The 9,270-nt window shown below is 45.5% G+C and overlaps 1 protein-coding gene across 2 annotated transcripts in view; it reads left to right on the top strand.

Annotated features, from left to right (window-relative positions):
• The first annotated feature begins 6,040 nt into the window (after positions 1 to 6,040).
• Positions 6,041 to 9,270, top strand: part of MAPK9 (mitogen-activated protein kinase 9) — a 41,917-nt gene continuing 38,687 nt past the window's right edge. Inside the window, exon 1 of one of the 2 annotated variants that reach the window (XM_024551235.4) lies at positions 6,041 to 6,131. The gene's annotated coding sequence lies outside the window, so the exon portion shown is untranslated. The remainder of the gene's footprint in view (positions 6,132 to 9,270) is intronic. The other variant, XM_024551237.4, reaches the window with a different exon arrangement.

Here is a 9,270-nt window from a genome sequence, read left to right as displayed (position 1 = left end):
CGCTAGGGTAGCGCCCCGCCCCGCCGGGGAGGGGCGGTGGGAGGGCCGCGCTGCCGGGGTGCTAAGGGTGACGCGCCTCAGGACCTGACTCTGCCGGCAGCGGGCTCCGTGGGCGCGGGCAGCTGGGCCGACGCCCCTGCCCTCAGGGCTGCTGCAGGCGCCCCCGCCCGCTGGCGGTCAGCAGCCCCGGGCTGCGGGCCCGCTCCCTGGCCTGACCACGCGGACCTGCCAGGGCTCTGTGGGCGCCACCTCTCCGGATTGTGTGCAGGCAGCGGCACCCCGTGCTGGGATGCTCAAGCCTTGGGATCGGGTTCCCGCGACCTTGGCCGTGGCACTGACCCCCGCTGTTCCTCGGTTTTCACCTCGGGGAAAGTGGGGAAATGCCTGCCTTTTTGGACAGGGTTGCTGTCAGGCTGTGCGAATGTGTGGGAAAGCGTCTAGGCGGGAGCCGGTGCCCACCAGCGGAAAACTGGGCGGGAGACTGCCTCACCTGGTGTGAGTGTGGCAGAAGCCCCCTGCGCACCCGCCCAGGGTCCCCGTCCTCGCGCCCCTTCCGCACCTGGTCATTGCTCACCCAGCGCCCAGAGCGGGCCCTGCCCACCTCCCCTCCGTTCCCGTGTCCCCAGCGTCCTCTCACCCGCCTGGAACGCGCAGCCCCGTTTGTTTACCTTCCGACCTTTGCACTTTCTGTCTGCAGGGCTTGGAGTTGCCTCGGGGTTCTTCCTCTGGTCGCGTGTCTTATTTAACACGAGGCCTTCCTGGACCACTGTCTGTCATCCCTTAGTCGTTCAATCGTTATTTTGTTTCATTTTTTCCCAGCATTCACTCTGATACTCTTTATTTGCCTACTTATATTCTGTCTCCCATACTAGGACGTAGCTTAAGGAAAGCGGGTAGTTGTCTGGTTTGTCCACAAGGCTGGGCCCCCTCCCCCGCCCCGTGCTGAGAAGCACACAGTAAGTGCTCAGGAGTATCAGTTCAGAGGGTGAATGGATGAGCCTGCCTTCCTGTTGTGTCTGCTTCATCTGCTCATTTAGTGACTCCTGACCAACTTGTGAGGCATGGAAGCAGATGGGTGCTTGTTCTCATTTTGTGAAACATTTTGGTGTCCTTGACCCCTTTATTTGGTAACATTCAGAACAAGCTGTGATATAAAAAATCTTGCATTTTTATGTTTTAGCTCTAATCTCCTTTCACACATTCAGGAGACATTTACTGAATTGGACATTATTTAGGTCAGGCTTTCTGCTCCGCCTTGGGGACAGAAATACAATAGCAACAGGGTCCCTTCCTCCAGAGAGCCTGAGAATGCAGCCTTGAAGGACAGTGTGATGGCCGCTGCAGTGGAGGGGCTCTGCCCTGGAATTTTGGAGATGACTGGGTGCTGGCCTTGGACCTTGAAGGGCCATGAGAAATTTGCCAGGGAGGGGGAGGCACAGGAGTGGGAAAGGGCAGGGTAAGGGCAGGACCTTAGCCCATGAGGGGTGGGGAATCAACCTGCAGGGCCAGGTGTAAGAGAGACTGGGGGTGGGAACCCTGCAGCAGCGGACCTCACCCAGCAATTCTTAAAAAGAATTCTGGTCCTGGCTAGGTAGCTCAGTTGGTTAGAGCGTCATCCAATACACCAAGGTTAAGGGTTTGATCCCCAGTCAGGACACATGCAAGAAGCAACCAATGCATGCATAAATAGGTGGAACAGCATATTAAAGTTTCTTTCTCCCTTCCTCTCTAAAATTAATAAATAAGAAAATAAATTTAAAAAATTATTAAAAGAAGTCTGAACTCTAAATTTGTTAACTCCACTCTCTGGATTTTTAAATGTTGGCAGTAGCTAATTAAAAGCATTTTTTTAATACTGTGAGCCAAGCAAAATACAGACCTGATGCAGCTTGGTGGCAGCGTTGTGGATCTGCAGGGCAGGCAACCCAGGAGGGAAGAGGTGCGATGAGCTGGACAGGTAGCCCGGGGCCAGGGGAGCAGGTTTGGCCAGGTACCCTCATCTCATCATCACTGTGAATGGCAGCTGTGGAACCCTTTCTACAGAGCAGGAAGCAAGGGCCCCCAGAGGCCCAGTAGTCTGCTTCAGAGCGAGCAGCGGGGAGGTGGAACCTGAGTCCGGGGCCCCCCAGACCAGCAGGGCTTCCTGGGTCCCTCAGCTCCGAGTATTTGGGCTTCTAATTTGTTCTGGAAGAATAATATCTGATCTAGATAATGTTTTTCTTCATTTAGCCTTATTTTGTTTTTATGTTTGCTTGTTTCCCTCACAGGAATCCCTCAAGGTTAAAGATTTTGGCATAGTTTTCTCTGGAGAGCTTTGAATTTTTTTTTTAAGGATTTAATTTTCAGGATGCCAGGACTTTAAATAATTTGTTGAGAGATTAAAATGTGTTTATTTGCCTCCCCCGAAATAATGTTTGAGGGTACACTTCAATTCGTATATTTAAAATAAATGTAATTTTCTAGATAAAGAAAAGTGCCAGGTGAAGCAAGTGATAGTGAGTAAAGCAGTTGTTTTCATGATGCTTAAGGCAAAACGTTTTTTTCTCAGCACTCTCGTTTCAGCAGTGGGGCAGCTATTTTTGGTCCGAATACGTAGTGATACTTTATTCCTGGTTAAGAAGGTGACATTTTTACTTTTTATTTTGAGAGTAATTAAATTTGTGCCGGGCCTTTTATGATTTTATGAGCTAATTTCAATATCAGTCTTTATTTCAACTGTTTTTCATGAGGACTTTCAAATATATGTATCATCCCTCACCTCAGCTACTTACACCCTCCCTCACCTCCTCATATTATTTTCAAGCAAATTCGAAATAGGTCATTTTAAGCTTGGAAAAACAATAATTTCTTAATGTAACCAAATGAGCAGTCAATTCAAATTTCCCGTTGTCCCATACATTTTATCGTTTCTTTAATACTTTGTGTATTGGAATCAGGATCCAGATAAGGTCCATGCATCATGATTGGTTAATAGGCCTTTTAAGTGTCTTTTAACCTGTAGATTTCCCCTCTCTTTCTTTTTTTGTTTTCCTTGTAGTGTATTTGTTGAAGTGGTTGGGTCATTCTATAGCATTTCCATAGCTGGGTTTTATCGATTGCATCTCTGCAATGTAATTTGATGTGTTTCTCTATGTTTCCCCAAAATTCATAGTTGGCTCTGGATGAGGCCCGGTCAGATTCAGGCTGCCTTCCTATGTGGGTGCCCTCTCCTGCTGGGCTCGCTGGGGTCTTAGCAGCAGGTGACACTCAGTCCTGGACCCAGTGAGTCCCTGGGGGGATGAATTATGTGGGAGGCGCATTTGTATACCTTTTGCCAATCGAGGATTCATGTTTTAAAAAAAGAACTGTGGGTCTGCGATTTTATATTGGCCTTTGAATTGCCACTTCAAATGTTTTTAACTGATGCCTCAAACCCTCTTTGGAAAACATTTGGGGATAAATTAGTAGTAGATACAAAAATATTGAGAAAGAGTAGCCACCATTTTAACATAAGAATTCCTTACAGCTAAGGAGGTTTACTGTTTACGTTTGAAGGTGAAATTCAACAAATTTGATGTTATTTAATTCGCTTTTTTTGTTTGTTATTTGTTTTCTGGTCCTGTACAATATTCTACCACCACCACCACCACCCAGCTAATTTTACCTTAGTAGCTTTCTTAAGCAAAGACTACATACTCTAAAATGTTTCAACAATAGTAAAAATAGATTCTAAGGATAAATGGATCACAAATGAGATATTATTTTTTCTTGAAAATGAGGCATTAATATTGACTCTTTTATGTTAAATAGGTTCTGAAATTGCTTTTAAAATAACTTATTTTTCTAAAAAAGTATGTGTGTGTATGTGTGTGTGTGTGTGTGTGTGTTCCAGCAAAAGTAAGGCTTACTTAAGTGTGGTCTGTAGGGTAATAGTATGGGTGTAATAATTTATAGCTTTCATTCGAACATTTCACCTAAAACATGATATGGTGTGCTTGAGTGTGGTGATGTTGTGTTACAGAATTACATACTTATGATTTTGGAATGAAAGATTTTGTAATAAAAAGGGGGCATTACTTGTGCCAGACCCTGTGTATATTTCTACAGAACTGTAAGTGACTTGATTTGTTAGGCTATTTGAATATTGCGTATCTCAATTGATGCTACTAGTTTGATTTTTGTATCTAGGCAAGAGACTGCAGCCCAGCAATAAATCCAGCAGCTCTGATTCTGGAATCAAAATCTCTCATCAACTTTTAACTGTACTCTCAGAAACATAACTACTGTTACATGTTGCGGAGCACGTGTCTTCGAAAAAGTCCCTGAAACGCCATCCACTGGGATGAAAAGTGCATTCTGTGCATGGCCGCCGTCTGTAGTGTCTTCCTCTGAGGTGTTTGCCCGGTATTGGTCGTGTCACCAGCTTTTGCGCCTCCCAGATTTTAGTTCACTTTCCAGAATTCAAACATGTGTTTGGGGAGCAGTAATGGGTGTAGTAATATCTGTGCTGATGTCAGCTGACACCGAGACAGCGGCCTGTGCCGGGCCCTGCTCCAGCTGTCCTTGGGGCTGCTTCTGCAGGTGTGCCCGTTGTACAGATGAGTGCAACCGCTTGCTCAAGCTCACCCAGGTAAGTGGCAGGCCCACCGCCCTCCAGCTCCGAGTACTCATCTTTCTTTAATGTGGATTTCTCTCACTGTATTATGTACCACAATTAAACATCTTAATAGGATATGTAAACTCTAAGCTAGATAACTGTTTTGATAATTACTGTAGGAAATGTACACTTGGAATGTTACATCTGTATACGATAGTTTAGAAGAGAACAGTACATTTTTTTCTTTTTACCTTTGACACCTTCACCTGTTTCACTTTTTAACAAATTTTTAATTTAAAAAAATTTTTAATTATATTTTATTGATTATGCTATTAGAGTTATCCCAATTTTTCCCCTTTTGCCCCCCTCCACCCAGCACCACCTACTCCCTCAGTCCATCCCCAAACCATTGTTCATGTCAATGGGTCATGCGTGTAAGTTCTTTGGCTACTTCATTTCCTGTGCTGTACTTTACATCCCATGGCTATTCTGTAACTACCCATTTGTACTTACTAATCCCCTCACCTCTTCACCCATTTCCCCCACACCCCTCCCCCCATCTAGCAACCATCAAAATGCTCTTCGAATCCAGGATTCTATCTCTGTTGTTCTTGTCTTTAACCTTTGGTAGTTTAATTATGGTGTGTCCTGGAGTGGGCCTCTTTGCATCCGTCTTGTTTGGGACTCTCTGTGCTTCCTGGGCTTGCACATATATTTCCTTCACCAAATTAGGGAAGTTTTCTTTCTCTAGGTGCACACTTCGTGTGGACTGACTACACCCTCCTCTTGTAGTTGAGTCTTGGTTGCTGTTGACAGGACAGTGGGAGGGATTTACCCAAACCAGTCAGCTGCAAGGACTGGCTGTGACCACTGACCACCAACCTCTGCCCTCTGTGGAGGATCAGCTGTGCAGGGGCAGGGTGGTGGTGCTCTGACATGGTCTGTAGCTGTCCACTGGGTGTGCATACTCTGGGGTTTCCCAGGTGGTGCAGGCCAAGGTCAGCGCCCACCTGTGTTCTGCCCAAGGCCACTCTTCATGGGCTATAAAGCAATTTGCAGATGGCTGCTACTTGTGCTGGTCTTGGAGATTCCCAGGCAAAGCCAAGCTGTGAATCTCAGCTGGCAGCTGCTAGCGCTGGGCTTGGGGCCACTTTGCAAGAGGTGCAGGGCCTGGGGTCTCACTGAGGCCCACTGTTTCTTGTTTGAGAGGATTTAGGAAGTTGTGAATCATGAGCCAGGACCAGCTATTCAGATGGAAAAGCCACTCTTAACAGCTTGGTTGGGCAGTAAGTTGGGTGGGGTGGAGTGGAGCCTTAGGGGATATTGGGGAGGGGCAAACAGCCAGATTGATGGAATGTCAGATATGACATCTGCCTGCCAGCTCTGTGTCTCTGTTGGGGGAGGGTTCAGAAAAGGGACAATGACCTCTGCCCACCTTTCTGTCTGTCCCCCAGCTCTCACCTTGATGCCAGACACTTGGTAGTTCCTCCCCATATGCCACTGATGCCTTTCAAGCTGCTTCCCTGGTGCTGGATCTCAGAGAGAGTGAGTCTGAGTAAGTCCATGTATGGGCTCTTTAAGGAGAACTGTTTGGGACTTTAAAAGTTTCTTCCATAACCTAATCCCTGCTGGTTTTTACAGCCAGAAGTTATGGGACTTATCTCCCTGTCCCTGGAACCCCGAGCTGGGGGGCCTGGTATGGGGCCAGGACTCCTCGCTCACAAGATATCCCTCTTGAATTTTTGTCCACCACACGTGGATGTGGGACCAGCCCATTCCACATCTGTGCCCTCCTACCGGTCTGGATGGATGTTATTTTTTTAATTAGTTAGTTGTCAGACTTCCATTCAGCTTGATTTCTGACAGTTCTGGGTGATGGTTGTTCTATAGTTTAGTTTAATTTTGATGCGGTTGTGCAAGGACGCGAGTGTGTATACCTGTGCCTCCGTCTTGATCGGAAGTCCCACCTGTTTCCTCTACCTCTTAGCCCTCATCTCTGGCATGCGCCAATGTTTTCTGCATCTGTAAGCTTGGATTTTTTATTTGCTAATTTGTTTTGTTTCTATATTTTGCATATAAGATTATATGGTATTTGTCTTTCTGTATCTGACTTATTTCACTTAGCACATTGCCCTTGAGGTCTGTCCATGTTGTCACAAATGGCAAGACTTCCTTCTTTTTTATGCCTGAATAGTATTCCATTGCATAAATATACCACAGTTTCTTTATCCATGCATCCACTGATGAGTACTTAGGTTGTTTCCATGTCTTGGCTATTGTAAATAATGCTTCAGTGAATATGGGATACATATGTCTTTAGATTAGTGTTTCATTTTCTTTAGCTAGATACCCAGAAGTGGAATTGCTGGATCATGTGGTAGTTCTAGTTTTAATTTTTTTGAGGAATCTCCATATTCTTTTCCTTAGTGGCTGGACCAGTCTGCATTTCCACCAGCAATGCAAAGGGTTCCCTTTTCTCCACATCCTTGCCAACGTTGGTTATTTCTTGTCTTTTTGATACTTGCCATTCCGATAGGTGTGAACTGATGCCTTGTGGTGGTTTTGATTCGCATTTTTTGGTAATTAATGAGGTTGAGTATCTTTTCACGTACCTGTTGATCATCTTTACATCTGGAAAAATGTCTGTTCAGATCTTCTGCCCATTTTTCCTCTGACCGTTGGTTTTTTCTGTTGCATTTTATCAGTTCTTTATATATTTGGGATATTAGCCGCTTGTCAGATACACATGACTTGCAGATATGTTCTCCCATTCAGTAGGTTGCCTTTTCAGTTTGTCGACGGTTTCCTTTGCTGTGTAGAAGCTTTTGAATTTGATGTCACTTGTTCATTTTTGGTTTTGGTGTCAGGTTCAAAAATCACCTCCCAGACCTATGTCAGGGAGCTCACTGCCTGTGTGTTCTTACCACACGTTTGTGGTCCCAGGTCTTACGTTCAGGTCTTCGATCTACTTGGAGTTGGTTTGCGTGTGGAATACGATGGTGATTGAGTTTCACTCTCTGGCACGGGGCTGTCCCATTTCTCAACACCTTTTATTGAAGAAACTGTCCTTTTTCCACTGTGTGGTCCTGGCTCCTTTGTTGTCAGTTAACTGGCCGTGTGCGTGTGGATTTATTTCTGGGCTCTCTATTCGGTTCCATTGATTTGTAGGTCTTTTTATGCCAATACCATACTGTTTTTATTGATTGATTTATTGATTTTCCTCACCTGAGGGCATTTTTTCATTGCTTAGAGAGAGAGAAGGTTGGGGCGGGGGAGAAACATCAGTGTGACGGAAACATTGGTTAGTTGCCTCCCACACATGCCCCTCCTGGGGATTGAACCTGCAAGCCCCGTATGTGCCCTGACCCGGGATCAAACCAGCAGCCTTTTAGTTTATGGGACAATGCTCCAGGCGTTGAGCCACACTGCCCAGGGCACCGTACTATTTAAAATACTATAGCTTTGTAATGTATTTTGAAATCAGGGAGCATGATACCTCCAGCTTTGTTCTTCCTCAAGACTGCTCTACTGGCTATGTGGGACCTTTGGGGGTTCCATACAAATTTTAGGATTATTTGTTACATGTCCATGAAAAATGCCATTGGAATTTTTATAGGGCTTGCATTGAATCTGTCGATTGCTTTGGGTAGTATGGACACTACTTAACAGTAATGATTCTTCCAGTTCATGAATATGGAATATCTTTTCATTTATTTGTGTCGTCTTACATTGATGTAATACATACTACAGGTATTTAGCCTTTTGGGTTAAATTTATTCCTAGGTATTTTATACTTTTTGATGCAGGTGTAAATGGGATTGTTTTCTTAATTTCTCTTTCTGATAGTTCATTATTACTGTGCATGAAAACAACAGAGTTTTATGTATTTTGTATCCTCCAATGGTACTGAATTTGCTTTTTAGTTCTAACAGCTTTTTTGGAGGAGTCCACCTCTAACTTCGAATCCTGATATGAAGCACTGTGTTGCGCTGCTCTGCCCATTTATTCGCTCTGTTTCACTTTTAATAAATGCTTACTGGGCACCCACTGCGCAGTCAGTAGGGGACTGGAAAATGAATCAAGACACAGTTTCTTCCCTCAAGGAGCTCACAGAGTAAAGTAGAGATAGACTCGCAACACAGTGTCAGGGTCACATGACAGAGGAAAGCGAGCCCGCTGCGCAGGGTCCGCAGGGAAGGCTGGCGGGGAGGACTCGCAGGAGAAGGAGAGGCTTGCACAAGACTGTGAAGGAGGGTGAAGGCTGGCCAGAACGAAGTGGTGGGGAGTCATTTCAGGCAGACTGAGCAGCTCAGGCAGAGGCCTGAAGGCGTGCCGTGGCCAGTGTGTCTGCCGGTCCACGCGGTTTGATTCTGGGCGAGAGACGGCCAGAGGCCAGAGGGCCTGCAGACTCCTCTGCTGTGCTAAGGATTAGAATTTTATTTTCAAGGCTGTTGTCAGTGTTGAAGGAACTTAAATGGAGAGCAGTGTGATCACTGCATATTTTTAACAAATCTGTTTTTCCTTTTTTAATTCCTTGTCTTGAAATGTAGAGTCACCAGAAATTGCAAGAAAAATAGTACAGAGGTCCCTTCACCCAGTTTCCGCATGGTTGTATATTTACACAGCAATATGCAACACCAAAACCAGGAAAGTGGCACTGGTACAGTGAGCGCTTACCGTCCTGTCCCTGTATC

This window comes from Desmodus rotundus, chromosome 10 (genome assembly GCF_022682495.2).
Source record: "Desmodus rotundus isolate HL8 chromosome 10, HLdesRot8A.1, whole genome shotgun sequence".
NCBI lineage: Eukaryota > Metazoa > Chordata > Mammalia > Chiroptera > Phyllostomidae > Desmodus > Desmodus rotundus.
Note: the sequence above shows the minus strand (reverse complement) of the source record. Positions and strands in the feature narration are given on the sequence as shown.